This window comes from Sinocyclocheilus anshuiensis, unplaced genomic scaffold (genome assembly GCF_001515605.1).
Source record: "Sinocyclocheilus anshuiensis isolate Anshui unplaced genomic scaffold, SAMN03320099.WGS_v1.1 scaffold1036, whole genome shotgun sequence".
Taxonomy (NCBI): domain Eukaryota; kingdom Metazoa; phylum Chordata; class Actinopteri; order Cypriniformes; family Cyprinidae; genus Sinocyclocheilus; species Sinocyclocheilus anshuiensis.
The window spans coordinates 9,631-29,130 of NW_015550226.1; the positions used below are offsets into that span (position 1 = coordinate 9,631).

The 19,500-nt window shown below is 37.0% G+C and overlaps 1 pseudogene; it reads left to right on the plus strand.

Moving 5' to 3' along the window:
• The first annotated feature begins 17,641 nt into the window (after positions 1-17,641).
• Positions 17,642-19,046, plus strand: LOC107661014 (uncharacterized; annotated as a pseudogene).
• Positions 19,047-19,500: the final 454 nt, after the last annotated feature.

Below are 19,500 nucleotides of genomic sequence, written 5' to 3' on the forward strand. Positions count from 1 at the left end.
CACGACCCTATGCCTGTCCAAAGTGTTCGCGCAGACATTTTACTGTTGTAAAACTAATCAAACATATAGGATTGATTCATGCTCATGAGCATGACTTTTCAATCTGTTGCAGACTTGATGGGTGTCAACATTACTTTTTCAAATATGAGTCTTTCAGGCGTCATGTATATAGAAAACACAGAACTCACATTTGGCAGAAAAATAACAATGTCACTGGAGAGGATGAAATTGACATTAGTGGCAATGAAGTCAACACTGAGTGTAGTGACAATGAAGTCAACACTGACACTGCAGAGGATGCTCCTGAAGATGTTATACTGGATATGAATGATCTTTTGACTAATTTCAGGGGAAATCTAGTTTCCTTCGTTTTGAAATGCAGAGAAAAAAATGTCCTTCCGCAGTCTGTTCAGCAAGAAAACTTGGAAGATGTCAAGTTTCTGTTTAGTTTCTTCAAAGAAAACTATGATTCCTTGCTTTCTTACCATCTACAGCAAAATTGTTTTAATACTGAAGATATTCCTGAACTTTTAGGACATTTGCAGTCAGTTGACTTTTTTGCTGAGGCCTGTAAAGTAATATACAGTACTCTTTGAACAAATGTTCAGAGTCTATCTCATTTGGACATGATAGAACCTGTGCAGCATACTTTAAGGGATGTTAATGGTCATAAGATGTCATAAGATTGTTGAAGTGCTCAAAAAGTACTGCAGCCATGAGGATGTATGGAATTCTATACAGACACAAAACACTCAGCCTAGGGATGAGCATGTGCTGAGGGACTACAATGATGGGATATACTTTAAGGAACATCCATTCTTTGCCAAACATCCTGGTGCTCTACGTCTGCACTTCTATGAAGATGAATTCGAAGTGGTTAATCCACTTGGTTCTAAAAGAAACAAACACAAACTCTGTGCTATCTACTATACTGTTGGTAATGTAGATATAAAATATAGGTCTCAGCTAAAGCATATTCACCTTGCCTTACTGGTCAAGCATTCTTTGTATAAGCAGCACATGGACGATATTCTAAAACCTTTGTTGGATGATTTAACATTACTGTCAATTACTTTCCTCTAATTTTCAGTAATACAAATGTGTATGCTGCTCTGGCTTCTATCTCTGGGGACAATTTGTCAGCACACATGATTGGTGGATTTAGCATGTCCTTTAAAACCAGTTAAACTCTGCGGACCCGGATACGGGTCCAAAATGACGTTAAAAATGTTTATGCTTCACTTACATAGCCTCCGGACGAATCTGTAGACACTGTATGGCAACTCACTCAAATAAGAACGAGTTTTTCAGTGAAGATAAGTATATTCTCAGAACTTCTGAAGTCCACAAGTATCACTTGGATTCTATTAAGGAAAACCCTGCTAACACTGCAGTATATGGTGTTGAGAGAATCTGTCCATTTGATGAACTAAGTTACTTTGATGTAACAAAAGGACTGCCACCAGATATCATGCACGATTTATTAGAGGGCATAATACCTTTAGTAGTCAAATTAGTTTTATGTAAGGCACACAGAGAAAAGCATATGACCATAGAGGAAATTAATCAAGTCAAATCAAGTCACCTTTATTTATATAGCGCTTTTAACAATACAGATTATGTCAAAGCAACTGAACAGCATTAATTAATGCTGAATTGAGTCAATTTGCCATAGGTCAAAATGATCGAGCAAACAAACCATCCCAGCTGTCTGAGAAAATTTTACAGAAATCAAACATTTCAGGATCAGCGTCACAAAAATGGTGCTTATTTAGGCTTTTACCTTTTTTGATTGCACACCGCATTCCACGCAATTCGAAATACTGGAATGTTTATCTTCTGTGTCGAGAAATTGCAGATATTGTTATGGCACCATCAGTAAAAAGAGAAAGCCTTCCTATACTTAACATGAAAGTGAAAGAGTTCTTGCAAGAGTTGAAAGATGTATTTGACATCACACCAAAGTGTCACTATTTAATACATTACGCGATACTTATTTCATCTTATTGTCTGCTGCGTCCTCTTTGGTGCATGCGCTTTGAAAACAAGCATCAGTACTTTAAGAAAGTATCTAGCAGCTGTAAAAACTTAATTAACATCACTTCTTCTTTAAGCAAACGACACCACTACAAACAGTGTTGGGAGTTTTCATCAGCAAGCATGTTGGGTGATTATGAAAAAGTTACTGGAACGAGCATGAGCACTCCATTTACGCCTTTACCCAGCGAGCTTCAAAATGTACTTAAAAGTCACGAAAAATTTCAGTCCATTGATTTTGCAGGTAAAACACTTAGCCGTATGAAAGAGGTTTGTGTAAAATATGCCACCAAAGATGTGTTTGTTATTGATATTGTGCATACAGAAGAAGTTCCTTTATTCTTTCAGATTAAGTATGTTTTATACGTAGATACATTGTGGATACTGTGTGGAAAACTGTTGCTCCCACAATCGTTTGATTGTCATTTTCATGCATTTTATGTTTCATATGACAAGGACTGGTTTTGTATGATGCCAGGAGAGGAACTGGATTACCAGGCACTTGACCTTTATATGGTTGATGATCTTTTGTATGTAGGAACCAGATATGCATAGTCACTAACCTACAAAACATTAGTTTTGTGCACAACTCATTACAATGTTTTTGATGCTTTTGCAAAATTTCATTTAAAGTTAAGTAAATTAAATGAATAGTATGTTAAGTAAATGCAAGGTTATTGTGTGGGAAAAAAGTATTGTGTACAATTTGTGAAAAGTTTGTTTTAGATTGGAAAATGTATTTTGTATACTGTAACATTTTTGTGAATGTATTTTGTGAAATGTTTTGCAACAAATGGAGAAATGTTTTTAAAGAAGGTTACATTTTGTTAAAATATTTTTGAAATCTTTATTGTAAACTGAAAATATGAATTTACACAAAAGGAAATATTTTACTGTAAACTGGAAGAAATTGTTTAAACATGTATTTGATCATTAAAGTTACTGATATTAAATTGATGCCTTTTGGGTTCAGTTGTTGAATGTGCATGTTATTCAATAGGAAAATGGCCTTTAATAGTTCTTGACGGAACATATTTGCCACAGTTAAGGTACAAATGGGCTTGTCACTGGGGTGGTACCTTAAAGGACAGAATTTGTACCTTTGATGAAGGTACAATATTGTACCAACAAGTTTTAAAAACTAAAAGGTACATTTTGGTTCCCCATGGTACAAATCATGTCCTTTAAGGTACAAATTGTAATGGTACAAATGTGTTCCTTTATATTAAGGTACAATTCTGTACCCTTAAAAGGTACTGCCCCAGTGACAAGGGTTTGTACCTTCTTTGGTACAAATTTGTACCTTTTTTTTCTGAGAGTGTATTTATTGTGCTTAAACATGTCTGTGAAAGATTGTATTACTGTACTGTGTAAAACAAACAAAAAAAAAAAACAATTGCAATGCTGAAAAAGCATTTTCAGTGAGAATGTTTGGATTTGAAATCAAAATAATGGATAAATGTTGTGTTTGTGGTAAACAGCCACAGATCAGTAGCGGACTCCTGTGTGAAAGCACAGTCCGTGCTGCTTCCCCTCTCACAAGAGTCACCTAAGAGGGGAATTCCCCCCATTTTCAAAAATGAAATTCAGGCCCTGAATAAATGTCTAAAAATCCTGATTGGAGTATCACTTTAAATAGTTAAAAATTATAAAAAGTAGGCTTTAAAAAGATCGGTATCGGTGATCGGTATCGGCAGATACTGCTTTCCGTAATCGGCGATTGGTGATCGGCCTCAAAAGTCCTGATCAGAGCACCCCTACTAAAAAGAGACAGGCATAGTGTGTGTGTGTAATGAACCATGCTGAATGCTGATAAGATTCTCGCCAGAGCCAGGCAAAATACGTTTTCTCTGTGTGTCGGCATCTTTTCCTGAGTAAGTGGAGAAGCTCGTCATCAGATGCCCCCCAACTGATCAGGAATAGGTCTCTGGAGATAACTGTTTTGTCTGACTGCTGATCCCTAGCCTACATAATGACTTAAGAGATATGTATTGACGTAATTAGTGACCTCTGTTAGAGTATAATTATTGGTGTTTTTGACATGTATGCAGAGCGGCCTACGAACTCCATCGCAAGTATTGAAGCTGGCTTCTGCTGATGAAACTGCAAACTATTTTCTTCAGTAAAATTTTCTTTAATTGATCGCATCTCTGACTCCTGGTCTTCATTCATCATATCTGGTCCTTGGGTTTTAACTGTAAATTCCCCTACAGTTAATGGTGGAGGATACGCGGGCAATCGTTCTTCGGTGACATCCCTGATCAATCAACGAAAGAAAGGTAGGAAAGAAAGATTTAATCTTTCAAAATTATTCTTGGTTAGGGACTGTCTGTGGTGGAGGGAGTGTGAGAGAAGGGAGAGCGATACTCACTCAGACGTGAGTGAGGGACACCAGGATTTGTATGAATTTGTTTTGGGTAAACTGGTGTCATAGGTTGAGGTACACCTGTAACGTTAAGTTACTTTGTGTATGTGGAAAAGGTGTACGGGTGTACCACAATTTGTAGTGCTTTCCACTGGGGAGTAAAAGCACAGTCCAGGGGGGGACAAAACACATTCTCTATGTGTGTGGCACTGAGAGCCGTAGAGGCCAGATAGTGCATTGTGTGGCACTGAGAGCCGTAGAGGCCAGATAGTGCATTCTGTGGCACTGAGAGCCGTAGAGGCCAGATAGTGCAGTCTGTGTTGAGGTATATAAAATACAGAGAGAATATAAGACGTTAGAAGGGGGGTTCTAGTCGTAAATCGCTCAACCAACTCTCTATTCCTTCCGTCTCAGACAGGGGCGCCCCGAGTTTAGCGATCAGGTCAGGTCAGTTGGTTAGGGAAAAGAGTAACCAAAAATACTCATATCCATATATATAAGTTACGGCAAGGATTGATTGATCTGGGATGCATCAGGAACAACCCCGAAAGAGCTAAAATTTTGTTTTCATGACCCTAATTTGATTGGACCAGTATATGGAAATTCTGGAATATACTTTGCAGTTTCATCACGCAGAAGCCAAGGGCTATTGGTAAGATTGCCGCCTCAATCTCTTGCTGCTATCATCTTTTTTGGTTTGTGATAGAATATGGCTGACAAATTAGGTAACTTGCTTAGTCCTGATAGAAATAATGAAACAGAAGAGAGCAAATGCTTTAAACAGCTCGGCTCTGAAGCTCTCACCTTAAAGATATTATTTTAATTAATTTAAAGAATGGTCAGCCTGCGCTTTGATTCTGATTGGAAAGTTAAAACAAAAACTTGATTGGCTGCAAAGAAAGAAATAACCAGAAAGATACACATTTCTAAATGCATGTGCCTATTTTCAGATGGGTAAAGTGGCTATTTGTTCAAAATAATCCCAGAAGTAACTGAGTAATGATTTAATCTGATTCTTTGTGCATATAAGGTTTAAATGACAAAGAATTATATCATAAATCTGTTCCAGTCCCTGTATAGTTGTTGCAAGCTCTAATAATATACTGAACATAATTCTGGGTTGATTAAAAGACTGTGTAGGCACAAAAATTGACTGTGGCATTTTGGAAAAACTTAGAAGCTTATGTTTTGCTTTAGAAGATAAGATTGCATTTGACTGCAATGAAACAGTTGTTTTTATCTCATGCGGCCCCCACCATGACTCTGGCTTAAGCTGTAAAAGTAACAGACATGTTCTGAGTGGAAAATTGTTCATTTCTATATTTACTGACGTTTGGGCAAAAGAGTAATTTTACTGTCAGATTGCAAAAATGTAGCCACTCAGCATAATAGCCAAATGCCAATTTCCATTGAAAAATGATTGTTTGCATATGAGATGATAATGTTGTAAACAAGTAACATAAACTGGGGTTTCAGAGTAGCTTTGAAGAAAGCATGCTAGCACGACCCAAAGTTACATGACAGACTGACAGATTTAAAACCATTGTTGAAATTCCAAAGCCATGGCCAGAATTAATTGGTACAAGTTGATGTAAATGTACCGACAAGGACTGCAAAAGAACTAACTTTGAAGAAACCTTTGAGTTGCAAAAATAAGGTAAAATAGAGATGTTTATTTGAAAATGCATTTCATTTCTGGCGAGTTTTAAGCTGGGCTAGTGTAAAACGATAGTAATGAAATTATGTTAAAAGTTAATGAAAATGTATTGCTACCGGTCCTGAATCCCTCAGAGTTCTCTCTCTCATTCAAAGTCAACTAAATGCTGTTATCTGAGCCTGTGTCACAAGTGATAACAAGCTATTTATAGTAAAACACAGTGTTTCAGTTGAAAACCATAGACCCTGAGATGTTAAAGGACATGCTACAAGGAGTTCAAAAATTCTACATTTCAGATTTTATGCATTAAGAGGGCAATTGGTAGTAAAATGTTTAAACTGCCCAATGCATTTAAGAAATAAGAGATTGTAAAAAGACAATAACAATCAAGGGGCTATTGTTGAAGAGACATGAGGTCTTTAAAATCATAATACAGACCCTGAGCTATAGAGGTAATGATTTTGAATAGTTAAACAGTTGTATTGCTGCTTGTTCTATGAGCAATAACTTATGTCTTATTTTTAGTCTCCACCATAATACAGGGCCTGATGGCTCCGGCTACAGAAGTAGCAGAACATTACACTGAATGGATGGGTGTGATATCTAAATTCACTGAGTAACCACAGCATGATGGTTTGAAGATATTCAATTGAATTTAGTAATTAAAATACTGCTCTGATTAACCTGTCTCAATGTTTTAACACTAGTAGGTGGTGTCAGTGGCTCTCATGGTTCTTGAGTGCACCTTTCCTAAGCTGTGGAAAATACCAGATTCTGGAAGAAATCTGTCGAGGATGTTGCAGTTATTATAAAGAGCGGTTATTATATAAGAAAGGTGACTTCTCAATGACGGGTAAGATCTTCTATTGGCCAAGCAGAGGGCAACCTAAGGCAGGGGGTCACTGCCACTGGGCACCTGCCCAGAAGGGAGGTGTTATATGTGAGATGGTAGCGGAGTTGAGCGGATGCTTGATAGGCCTAAAAGCATCGATAAGGGGTAAACTGTAAGAAGTTATAGCAATCTGCCTCAAAAATGTGAGCTCCTCCAGACCTGATCACCAGCAACCGCATTCCTTGATGGCTTGTTTTTCATTGTGACAAGCATCCACAACTTGATGCAACTATGCCAGGGGATCACACCCTGAGGAAAAGGATCTTATATGATGACCATATGACCATATGATGACAGCCATTATTTTGAGACAAAATGTCTTAATTTATATCAGGATCATGAAGTGTTTGCTTTACTGGCAAGAACTGTATGAAAAGTCTCCTATGCAGAGTTATGATGAATCCCTGAATGTATGAGGCTGAGATGATATTGAACTAATATGTCTAAATCATAGTTTTTACTGATGCAGGTCCTTAGGCATGGCATAGGATAATTACAAGACATGGTGGTGGCTAAAGATGAAGACTGCTTTTGCTGAATCAAGAGATGGTTTGGATAACAAAGGTTAAGGGAACTAAGCATTTGAGGTAAAAATTATTTTAGGAAATGCTCCTAGCATAATGCATTTTAAATAATCTAAACTGAGATTTGAGATATATATATTTTACATTTTTAACCTCTTTGAATGATGAAGGGTTCTATGTTGTAATGAATTTGATATTATAGTCTAAGTTAAAGTTTGCTGAGACTGTCTAAAGATAATTTGCACAGTAAGAGAGAGAGAGACTGCTTGAGTGGAGGCAGGGTTGGTGCTCTGCTTCTCTTATCGGCCTGCTAAGCAAGCGTAACTAAAACAAAGCAATGATATTAAGACCAAAACAACCCAGCTGATTTTTCTCAAAATAAAAATCAATAATGAACAGGCAAACTTTGAGACTAGATAAGAGACTTGGTACAAGCTAGGTAAAACTGACAGGAAAATGTTAAGTTTAAATCCTTCAGATTTAAGTTGCATACATTTTGTTCTTGCATTGATGTTATGTTTGTAGCAATATACTAATATAACTAAATTAACTATTTAACTATACAGTATTTTATTATTGTATGTATCGAATAATTTACAAAATCAAATGTTTGGGACCCTTTTGTCATTGAAATGGCTTGGAAAAGTGTCCCAATCAACCTGAATTCACCCTACTCTTTGAAATCATGATTGCATTACAGTATGTTGTTTTAAACCCCAAATATTTTACTTATAACTTCATTATATTTTTCTTATAACTTCATTATAATTCTTCATTAATAATTATTTGGTTTTGCTGTGCAGACAGATCGGTGTTTGACATCGAAGTACCGCGAGAGCTATATATGGACAGCTCTGCATGCTTTCCTTTCCTATTGCAGTACTTGTCAATGTCAAACACCGATCGATCTGCCGCTGCGCAGCGCACCTTTAAGTCAACACACATACAGATGACACACCAGGGCTGTACAGTGCGTTTAAAAACATTTAATAACATTTTTGCGCCAAATTAATTTCATAACATCAGTCGAGTGTTTGAAATAACTTCCTTTTGTGATCTGACATGGAATCACAGAATGAGGCAAAATCATTTTATAATATTCTATACAGTGATAAAGGCTATGTCGATTAGCACATTATAAATATACATTCTGCATGTAAAAAATACGCAAGATGGCTTGAAGAACAGAGATAAACCATTTTAGTCAATCGTATGCTTATTGTCTTCATTCTTCATCAGTTAAAACGTCCTATTTTGCTTTACTGGCAAGAACTGTATGAAAAGTCTCCTATGCAGAGTTATGATGAATCCCTGAATGTATGAGGCTGAGATGATATTGAACTAATATGTCTATATTATAGTTTTTACTCATGCAGGTCATTAGGCATAGCATAGGATAATTACAAGACATGGTGGTGGCTAAAAATGAAGACTGCTTTTGCTGAATCAAGAGATGGTTTGGATAACAAAGGTTAAGGGAACTAAGCATTTGAGGTAAAAATTATTTTAGGAAATGCTCCTAGCATAATGCATTTTAAATAATCTAAACTGAGATTTGAGATATATATATTTTACATTTTTAACCTCTTTGAATGATGAAGGGTTCTATGTTGTAATGAATTTGATATTATAGTCTAAGTTAAAGTTTGCTGAGACTGTCTAAAGATAATTTGCACAGTAAGAGAGAGAGAGACTGCTTGAGTGGAGGCAGGGTTGGTGCTCTGCTTCTCTTATCGGCCTGCTATGCAAGTGTAACTAAAACAAAGCAATGATATTAAGACCAAAACAACCCAGCTGATTTTTCTCAAAATAAAAATCAATAATGAACAGGCAAACTTTGAGACTAGATAAGAGACTTGGTACAAGCTAGGTAAAACTGACAGGAAAATGTTAAGTTTAAATCCTTCAGATTTAAGTTGCATACATTTTGTTCTTGCATTGATGTTATGTTTGTAGCAATATACTAATATAACTAAATTAACTATTTAACTATACAGTATTTTATTATTGTATGTATCGAATAATTTACAAAATCAAATGTTTGGGACCCTTTTGTCATTGAAATGGCTTGGAAAAGTGTCCCAATCAACCTGAATTCACCCTACTCTTTGAAATCATGATTGCATTACAGTATGTTGTTTTAAACCCCAAATATTTTACTTATAACTTCATTATATTTTTCTTATAACTTCATTATAATTCTTCATTAATAATTATTTGGTTTTGCTGTGCAGACAGATCGGTGTTTGACATCGAAGTACCGCGAGAGCTATATATGGACAGCTCTGCATGCTTTCCTTTCCTATTGCAGTACTTGTCAATGTCAAACACCGATCGATCTGCCGCTGCGCAGCGCACCTTTAAGTCAACACACATACAGATGACACACCAGGGCTGTACAGTGCGTTTAAAAACATTTAATAACATTTTTGCGCCAAATTAATTTCATAACATCAGTCGAGTGTTTGAAATAACTTCCTTTTGTGATCTGACGTGGTTTTATATCACAGAATGAATTATAAATATACATTCTGCATGTAAAAAATACGCAAGATGGCTTGAAGAACAGAGATAAACCATTTTAGTCAATCGTATGCTTATTGTCTTCATTCTTCATCAGTTAAAACGTCCTATGTGCGTTTTATTCAGCTACTGCAGCGATAGCATATGCCTTTGTCCATACTATTTCCTCTAACTTGATTTTTGTGAGTATCTCTTTTTATGATTTTTTTCTCTTATGGTTTTACTGCACGAGGGCGCCCTCCGGCTACCAGTATGAATGAAACAGCTACAGTTACTCACTACACCTTATTTTGGGTAAAAATAGGGAAAATAATGCTTCTCTCTCTGTTTTTCTCCAGTGTAGAGGATCTCTCTCTCTCTCTCTCTCAGTGGATGCATAACATTTCCTGACAAAAATTAAGAAATTACTGTTAATGATTTTTTTATCATAGTCATTTATAATAAAACCTTAGACCTTTCTAAACAATTATAGCCATAGGCCTCCTGCATGTTAACAGGTCATACTGCAGTTTTCTGTAAAATAAATTAATAATAATTATTATCAATTATTATTACTTTGTTTAATGTTTTTTTAGTTATAACTATAATCAGAATTATTAGTAGTCATATTGATATATAAAAACAACAACAACAAAAAGTTGGCCAAATTGTGCAGATCTACAAACAAGCACAGCAAACTTAGTGTTCTTTATAATTTCTGGCAAATAAAGAAAAAGTTTATCTGAAAACTTTTCAAGTTACAGTTAAGATTTTGTGTGCAGATTTTGTTGGTTCAGATTTTGGAATTGAAATGAAAGAATGATAGAGAGATTAAAGTGAAATTGTGGTAGAAATGGAATCCAAACAATATCTTTATTCAGCCGAAAAAAAGGATATACATAATATTTATTTCTGTAGTATTAGTATTTGTTTTATAAATGCAATGATGCCCACGATCACAGACAGACTTGTTATATGAGGGAAAATTGAGGCATTTTAGCGTGTTACCTTAACTAATTACAGACCTGGCTCCAGAATCAAATCACTGAGTTTACTTCTGAAATTAGTGAGGGTGATGTAACCTTAATATTATGGCCTAAACCAGGGGTGCCCAAACTCGGTCCTGGAGGGCCGGTGTCCTGCAGAGTTTAGCTCCAGCTTGCCTCAACACACCTGCTTGGAAATTTCTAGTATGCCTAGTAAGACCTTGATTAGTTGCTTCAGGTGTGTTGATTAGGGTTGGCGCTAAACTCTGCAGGACACCGGCCCTCCAGGACCGAGTGTGGGCACCCCTGGCCTAAACCATAATATTTTTGTGCCGTTCATTGCTATGGTGCAAAGAGTGTTCCTTTATAATCACTAAAAAAACTGACACTCACATTAGTTCATCATGATCTAACAAAGTTACGTTATAATCAATGAATGCAGACCTCAACTGCTGTTTTTGTGTATGCTCTGTTTTTTATTTAGTTTTTGTATATAATTCATGTATATTTTATTTTATTTATTTGTCTTTCATGTATATCTATTTACTTTCATTTTTCAAGCTCACTTGCATTCTCAATTTTTTTAATCTGTTTAAATATTTTTTACATATGTAACCTATGTTGGATATGTTACACTTAATTATTGAAATTGCCATTTTATGTGCTTTATACTCGTCAAATTGCTATGACAATTTTTACACTAGTGGGGCCTATTTTCATTTTCTTGCCTAGGGCCCCACAACCCTACAGGCCAGCACTGTGTGCATGCACGCTCTGTCATTCGTGACAGGTCAAGACAGTGAATGAAAGCGTTTTCATTTTGCACAGATTCATGTGTAGGGATTTCATGAACAGGACACTGATACGCCACTGAATCACCATCATGAGGCTTCGAATTAATTCAATCAGGAGTCAACAAAGCTTTCTTTGTATCAGGACTGAAAAGCCAGTTCACAACATATAGAAACCCCGATGTCTTGTGACCACCAATGGATGGAACCATTATGTCCAAACATCTGATTTCTTTCGCGCTTTCATACTGATTTCATCCTATCCCTCTTTTCCCTCTCCTCTCATTGAGAAGGAACATTCCCAAACGAGAACGTAATAACCTTGTGTACACAATCATAGTTGAGTTTTAATCACGTAACAAACATCATCAAAATTTTTATCCTTAACCGTCAATAGGGCAATAAAATTTTTATTTCATGGTTAGCATTAGGGTTTGAGTTATCCTGCTTCAAGATATTGATTGATTAATAGTAATTTTTAATTACTCTCATAAATTTTAATGATAACATCATTCAATTTTAACCAGGAAATACCATTTCTAACCTGAAATTCTAATTTAATTTGCAATTGGCCTTCTTTTACAGATACATAGTCAATTTGTTCAAATATACTGAGGTCACGGCTCGCTGGACGACCCTTGATTTAAAGTGTAACATAACAAATTTGAAATCGGTTTAATCAGGTGGACTTCGAATTTTCAAGATTCGATTCCTTTCAAACCCTGACTGAATTAATAGTAATTAATTCCCTAAAATAAAATAAAAGTAATCAAGTTATTACACATGTTACATATTAAAGTTAATAGTTATGATCTTATACGTAACATTTATGTTTTAAATCTAACACTCTGTTGTCCGTAAAATTTAATAATGCACATTACTGTTACGCTACTGTATTATTGTTACGGATGCTGTATTTAGACGACAGCTGTGGAGACAATAGAAATGTATACTGTCAGCACTTGCTATTTTTGCATTGATTTCAGTTATAATGTACACAGCTACAGGAAAAGAGGTTCAGTAGCAGCACTAAACCATCCATATCTAGTTTCAAAATTCATTTTATTTTGATACATTAAAAAAATAACACAATTATTAATTTAAGTTTATCTCATGCAAAATAATTTTATTTTTCATTTCACAAGTTTTACAAGAGCATAATAACCTACATCCTATGCTTGGCTTTCTGCTTTTTCCATTGGGTAAGTATTATTAATTCATGTTCTTAAACTAATGGATATTTTTCCAAAACCATTTATTATTACCATGAAATAGAGAAAAGTGTTTTATTAATGGGTGCTTGGACATACATGTTTTGGAAGCCAGTATGGATAATAGTTTGACCGAAATCTGATTTTACATAATGATTACTTGTGGTTTTACAGTTTTCGTAATTGATTGTTGTGTTTGTTTTTCTTCTAGTTATCTGAATGTGGCCTTGCAAAAAGTGTGGAGTATCAGAGTCTAGCAGGTACAAATTGTTGAAACATTATAAGTTATGCCATGGTCATTAAGGCAGAAATCAACGCTATCCATGTTCTTATGTGACATGCCCGTGCACTTTCCGAACATGGAATTGCCTTAGAAATCATTTATACTGTGCCCATACGTTACCACCACAGACATCAACACAATTAGTGACATTCAGTTGTCAGTTGTGTGATTGTGCTGAGCTTTCTTCAGAGAAAGATTATTTTGTTCACATAGGGACACACCTTAAAAATGGTCAGACTTGTAGTTGTGCATTTCTAGGCTGTAGTTTTGAGACCAGCATTTATGGTACATACTATTCTCACAAGAATAGAAAACACAAATCACATAAAGTTGTGACTTTACATAGTACACCTGAGACATGCTGATGAAAACAGGCCATCATGCTCCACTGATGAACCTGAAGCTGATGTAGACAGTCAGATGACGACAGTGATATAGGCTGCATCCGAAAACTCTAAAATGCTGCCTTCGGAGGCAGCATTCCAAGGCAGGAAGGCATCAAGGCACGTCCGAATACAAATTCTGCTTCACTTCCTGTCTCCAGAGGTACTTTCTTCTGATCAAATTTTGAAGGCAGCATAGACGTATCCTTCGCTGCCTTTGATATCACACAATCCTGTGCGTTCCATTCTGTGACAGTTGAGCTAAAAAATAAAGATGGCATCTGAAAGTTGCGTTTGGTGGTCAGTTTGTGTGTAAATGTATATTTCTGACTAACTTTTTGCACTTTTGATGGTATTTCTAGCGAGAAATCAATATTATAGTAATTAAATATTTGTTTAGTTATCACAAAAACTCATTCTATATTGTTGTAGATCATTAAACCATTACGCTGCCTCTGTGTAAATGTATAATTCTGACTAACTTTTTTCACTTTTGATGGTATTTCTAGCGAGAAATCAATATTATAGTAATTAAATATTTGTTTAGTTATCACAAAAACTCATTCTATATTGTTGTAGATCATTAAACCATTACGCTGCCTCAGAAGCCTGTCCGAAATCAGTTTCATGAGGTGCCTTCATGCAAAAACGCTGCCTGCAAAGTCATTGCCTCATACGGCAGCAAGGCAGCAAGTCAACTGCCTAAGTTTTCGGATGCAGCCATTGTTTCTGTTGCGAGCCTGTCAACAGTAATTAAGGAAGAAGTAGGGTGTCTCCTGTTGAAGTTAGAAAACATACTGCATGTACCTACTGCAGCAGTAGATGAATCGGGGGATGAACTACACTTTTTGCTGAAATCTGCTTCCGTCCCATTTGTACAAGCAACCATCTTAGATGTTTTTAGAAATCATAGTCTGTCAGTTGACGAGGCTGTGATAAAAGAACTTGCTTGTGCTGTGTGTGTATCCAACCCAGTAGGACAGTGTTTTGGAAAGGATGGACCTTTAGCAACAGCCTTCAAAAAAAAAAAGTTCTACAAAGAAAATTTCAATGTCATTGAACCAGTCGAATACATTTTAGACTCTAATAAGAACAGAACATTTCAATATATTCCAATTTTACAATCTTTACAGCAGTTACTGAGCAAGGAGCACTTTTTGGATCAGGTGATTGGGAGTAAAATTGCACAGGAGAAGACCTCTTTAGCAAGTTGTGCTGCTGATGGTCATCTGTTCAAGTCTTTTCAAGATGGATTGTTCTACAGTCAGAGCAATTTTTGGTCTCAAGAGGAGTTAAGAATCTGTTTAAATCTGTATATAGATGACTTCGAAGTTTGTAACCCACTTGGAACCTCCCGCAAAAAGCACAAACTCTGTGGAGTGTACTGGATCTTAAGTAATCTCCCCACTGGCTTTCATTCAGCACTTTATTCAATATACTTGGCAGTACTTTGCAAAACAGATGATGTCAAGACATTTGGATTTGAAAAAGTGCTTGAGCCCCTTCTGCATGATCTCCGTATTTTAGAGGAACAAGGTGTGTATATATCTCATATTGGTGAGTTTGTAAAGGGCACAGTGCAGTGTGTTGTGACTGACAATCTAGCTGCACATGGATTAGGTGGGTTTGTCGAAAGTTTTTCAGGAAACTTCATATGCAGATTTTGTACAGCACAGAAACATGAGATTCAAACCCATAATGTTTTATCTGGGGCTTTCAGGCTTCGGACAAAAGATGATCATGAAGAACATGTGAAGTGTGCAGAGGAAACCTATAGTCATTGCTTTGGGGTAAAGAGGTCTTGTGTCCTTACCAAGCACTTTTCGCTTTTCCAAGTTTTAAAAGGCTGTCCTCCTGATATCGTGCACGATATCTTTGAAGGTGTAGTGCCAGTAGAGCTGGCTTGTTGCCTCTCTGTATTGATTTCAAAGAAATATTTTTCACTGGATTTTCTGAACCAGTTGATTCTGAAGTTTCCGTACAAATGGAGTGACAAAACAAATAAGCCTCATGTCATACCACACACACTTTCAACCAAGAAATCCATAGGTGGCAATGCCCATGAAAATTGGAATTTGTTGAGGTTGTTGCCATTTATGATTGGTTCCCTAGTGCCAGAGGATGAACCTGTTTGGTTGTTGATTTTGGACTTAAAAGACATTGTTGAGCTTGTGGTAGCTCCAGTGCATTCTGATGAGTCTGTAGCATTCCTTGAGTTTAAGATTTGTGAACACAGAAATCGTTACCAAGAGCTTTTTCCAACTACTAACCTCTTTCACAACGAAACGCACGGCGGGCTTGAGTGAGCGGCGGCCGGCGGCCTAGAGTGAGGAATGGCCAGCGGGCTGAGTGAGCGGAGGCAGGCGGGCTTGAGTGAGGAACGGCCGGTGGGCCTGAGAACGGCGTGGCCGGCGGGCTTGCGGCAACCACATGTGACGACCCCGGGCTGGACTCCACTTTGTCGACGGTGAAAGCCGATCCGACGATCCACAGCGCGAAGTTGATGTATTTCCTCAGCGACCAGCACGGATCAGCTCTAGGCATGACGAAGCGGATATCGTCCTCTTTTGGAAGGCCAAACAAAGTAGTTTCGCTTTCCCAATGAAACACACAGCACCTTCACGGCATGGCGGCAACAACAATACAACAGCGAGAATAAAAGTTACGCCTTCTTTCTTTGCGTGAACATTTGGGCGGCGTTATGCAAATCTTCCCACATCGTCACATAGACATGTGGGGGCATGTTAGAACGAGCCGTTTTAGGTAGGCGTGGTTGACTTTTAACTTTTATAAAGAATATCTCTTTGGATTTAAGACTTTCGTCTTTGCAACTTTACAGATCTTCTTTATGCACCAAGAGCTTGTAACACTTCAAAGAGAAAGGAAAAAATTAAAATTGCATCATATAACCCCTTTAAAAGACATCGTTGAGCTTGTGGTAGCTCCAGTGCATTCTGATGAGTCTGTAGCATTCCTTGAATTTAAGATTTGTGAACACATAAATTGTTACCAAGAGCTTTTTCCAACTACTAACCTGCTGCCAAAACTTTTTGGAGCACTATCCACATATGAAACAGTGCTTTGGGCCACTTGTATGTATGTGGACAATGAGATTTGAAGTGAAGCATCGTTTTTTTAAACAGATTGCTCATCACACCAACTGTTTTAAAAATATAGCTCTTACGCTATCTACAAAGCACCAGCTAATGCTTGCTTTTCATTTGCATTCGTCTGGCCTTAAGAGGACATCATTTGAAGTCACAAGCGTTTCACCTGTTACAGTTGAAGTGCTGAACAAGGAAATAGATTGCACCATCAAACAGAGATACCCAGACGTAACGGAAGTCAGTCTAGCCAAATCTGTAAATGCATATGGAATAAGTTACAAAACAGGAATGATTCTTGCTCATGGATCACTTGCTGGCCTCCCTGAATTTGTGGAAATAATTCAAATTTGCATTTTTCAAGACAAGTTGAGTTTCATTTGTAAGAAGTTATGCTGCTGGTACAGAGAGCATTTCAGAGCATTTGAAGTAAATGCATCACATCTGAGAGAGTTGGTCTTTGTCAAGCATGGTGAACTGTTAGACGATTATCCACTTGTGTGCTACTTGGTTGGGGCTGTTCAGATGCTGATTTTGAAAAGATACATTCACATAGCAGCACAAAACATAAAAAAAGCATAACAAAGTTTATATTCCTTTGAGTATAAATATTCTTCACACTACTTTTCAGTACAAATTACAACAAATCTTCACACTTCAAAATGCTTTGATTGTTTCTCCATAGGCTAACAGAGGCTTGAGTAGACGTGACTTTCAAAGGCTGAACAAAACAAGATAACTTTGAGAGTAAGTAGTGCAATACCCCCCCCCCCCAAAAAAAATAAGAAATATTCAAAATAATATTCAAATGAAAAATTAACCATCTAAATACACCTATTGTCTTGTCATTATCCTCTGTGTGATTCATTTGTCATGTGTCCTCTCTTTAAGCTGATAATCAGGGCAATGGCTGGACCTGTGAAACTTAGAGTAATTCTAGCTGACAATGATGCCAGGAAGTTGATCCTGCCTGAAGGGGTGCCTCACACAAATAATCACTGAAACATTTTGGCTTGATGGGGATATCCGCTTGCAGTATAAAGATGATGACTTTGGTGGTGAGTTTATTAATTTGACATCAGTAACTGAACCTTAAAGGTCATCTTTAAGACTATAGGACAAAACCAAGAAAAAGTCAAGGAAAGCTTAGGTTCTTGTGAGACTCCAGAATCAACTCCTTCTCACTCAACACTGCACAAGTCAGATGATTCTGCATCGGTCTCCTCATTTGAAACCGATGACGCTGTCCTTTTGTCTTCCCCTGATCCTTCTCCTGGGTCAGTGCAATCCATATCAAGATCTACCCCGTGGCCACTTGTATTCCCGATTCCACGCTTCTCCTATGACTCAGAAATAATTCTAGGACAAGCCAATGCTGAATACCATGCCAATGGAACTCGTCTTAGTCCATCTACAAAGCTGAAATCACACATTCTAGAAAGCCTAGCTGAGGAAATCATAAAATTCAAAGCATATCCAACCGATGTAGACCTTAATGCAGTGGCAGAAGCATTGATCAATAAACACCCTTGCTTACGAGAGCAAGGCTCGTACAATGGTTGCTATGGGTGTAAAATAAGCCTCAAGTACAAGATGGCAAACTTTCATACCAAGCTCAGAAGTGTTGGGTGTTCTGAGTTAAGCATAAATTAATTAAAGAACAAACAGCAAGATCAGTGCCACGCTGCTTCAAATACTAAGAAGCCTAGAAGAGCGGAAGTGAATTACTGCCCTCAGCATCCGGAGGGAGAAACTTCTGACAGTCTGGAGAAGGAACGAGTTAATCTTTTGACAGAGATCAAAAAAAGAAACAATGACAAAATAGTCAAAGAGAAGATAGAAGGAACCTTTTCATACAGAAGACAGAAAGTGGTTCAGAAGAAGCCAATTGTAGCAGAGTTTAAAACTCGATGGCCAGCACTCTTTAATGTTGATGAAGTAAGTTTTTTTATTTTTTCCTTTAAACATAGACAAGTTCATTTACTTGAGTTTGTTAAACCTGAAAAATTAGAATAGCCAGTGTACAGTGTTGCTTTTTTAACAGATCAATAATGAATTAATGCGAATTACAACAGGCCCACTGCAGTTCAAGTTTCTTGCTATGCTTGACCAATATTCAAACAGCTTGATGAAGATTTTTCACACTAAAGGCGGAGTCAATGGCCGAACAATAAAAAAACATCATGCAACCCATTTCTCAGGTTGGTACATGAACGTTATACACAGCATTTGGTTATCAGTATTGTAATGTCTGAGTTGTTTAATCAGTGTTTTGTGACTTTTTATTTTTTAATTTTTTTATGCAGAGTAACAGCATAGATGTGCGAAGAGAATGCATCCTCAAAGCATTGTGTGTGTGTATACATGAATGAGGACCATGTACAGCTCTTCAAGGAATATGCTGTAAGCAAATGCTTATCTCTTTCATCTACTTCTCTTTCATTCCCTGTACTGTGTTCTTAAAGATTAGTTGTCGTACAAATGCAGCATATTTTTTTTGTTTTGCACAGGATTGCGATTGGTTGAGTGCCAAAGAAGCCATGAAGCAGACATTAATGGGGATCTACACTTGAAGGACATGACCTAGTGGATCAGCCTGTGGATGTTAGTGTTGTGATTGAAGGGACTGTGGTTCTTAGCTCTTTGAGGAATGCAGCTGTAGCAGTGGCCATGTTATTCAGATTCATTTATGCTATGAACCTTAGCTACCCACGAGAACTCAAATCTACACTTGAGGTCAGCCAGAAACTGTTCTTCAACCTGGA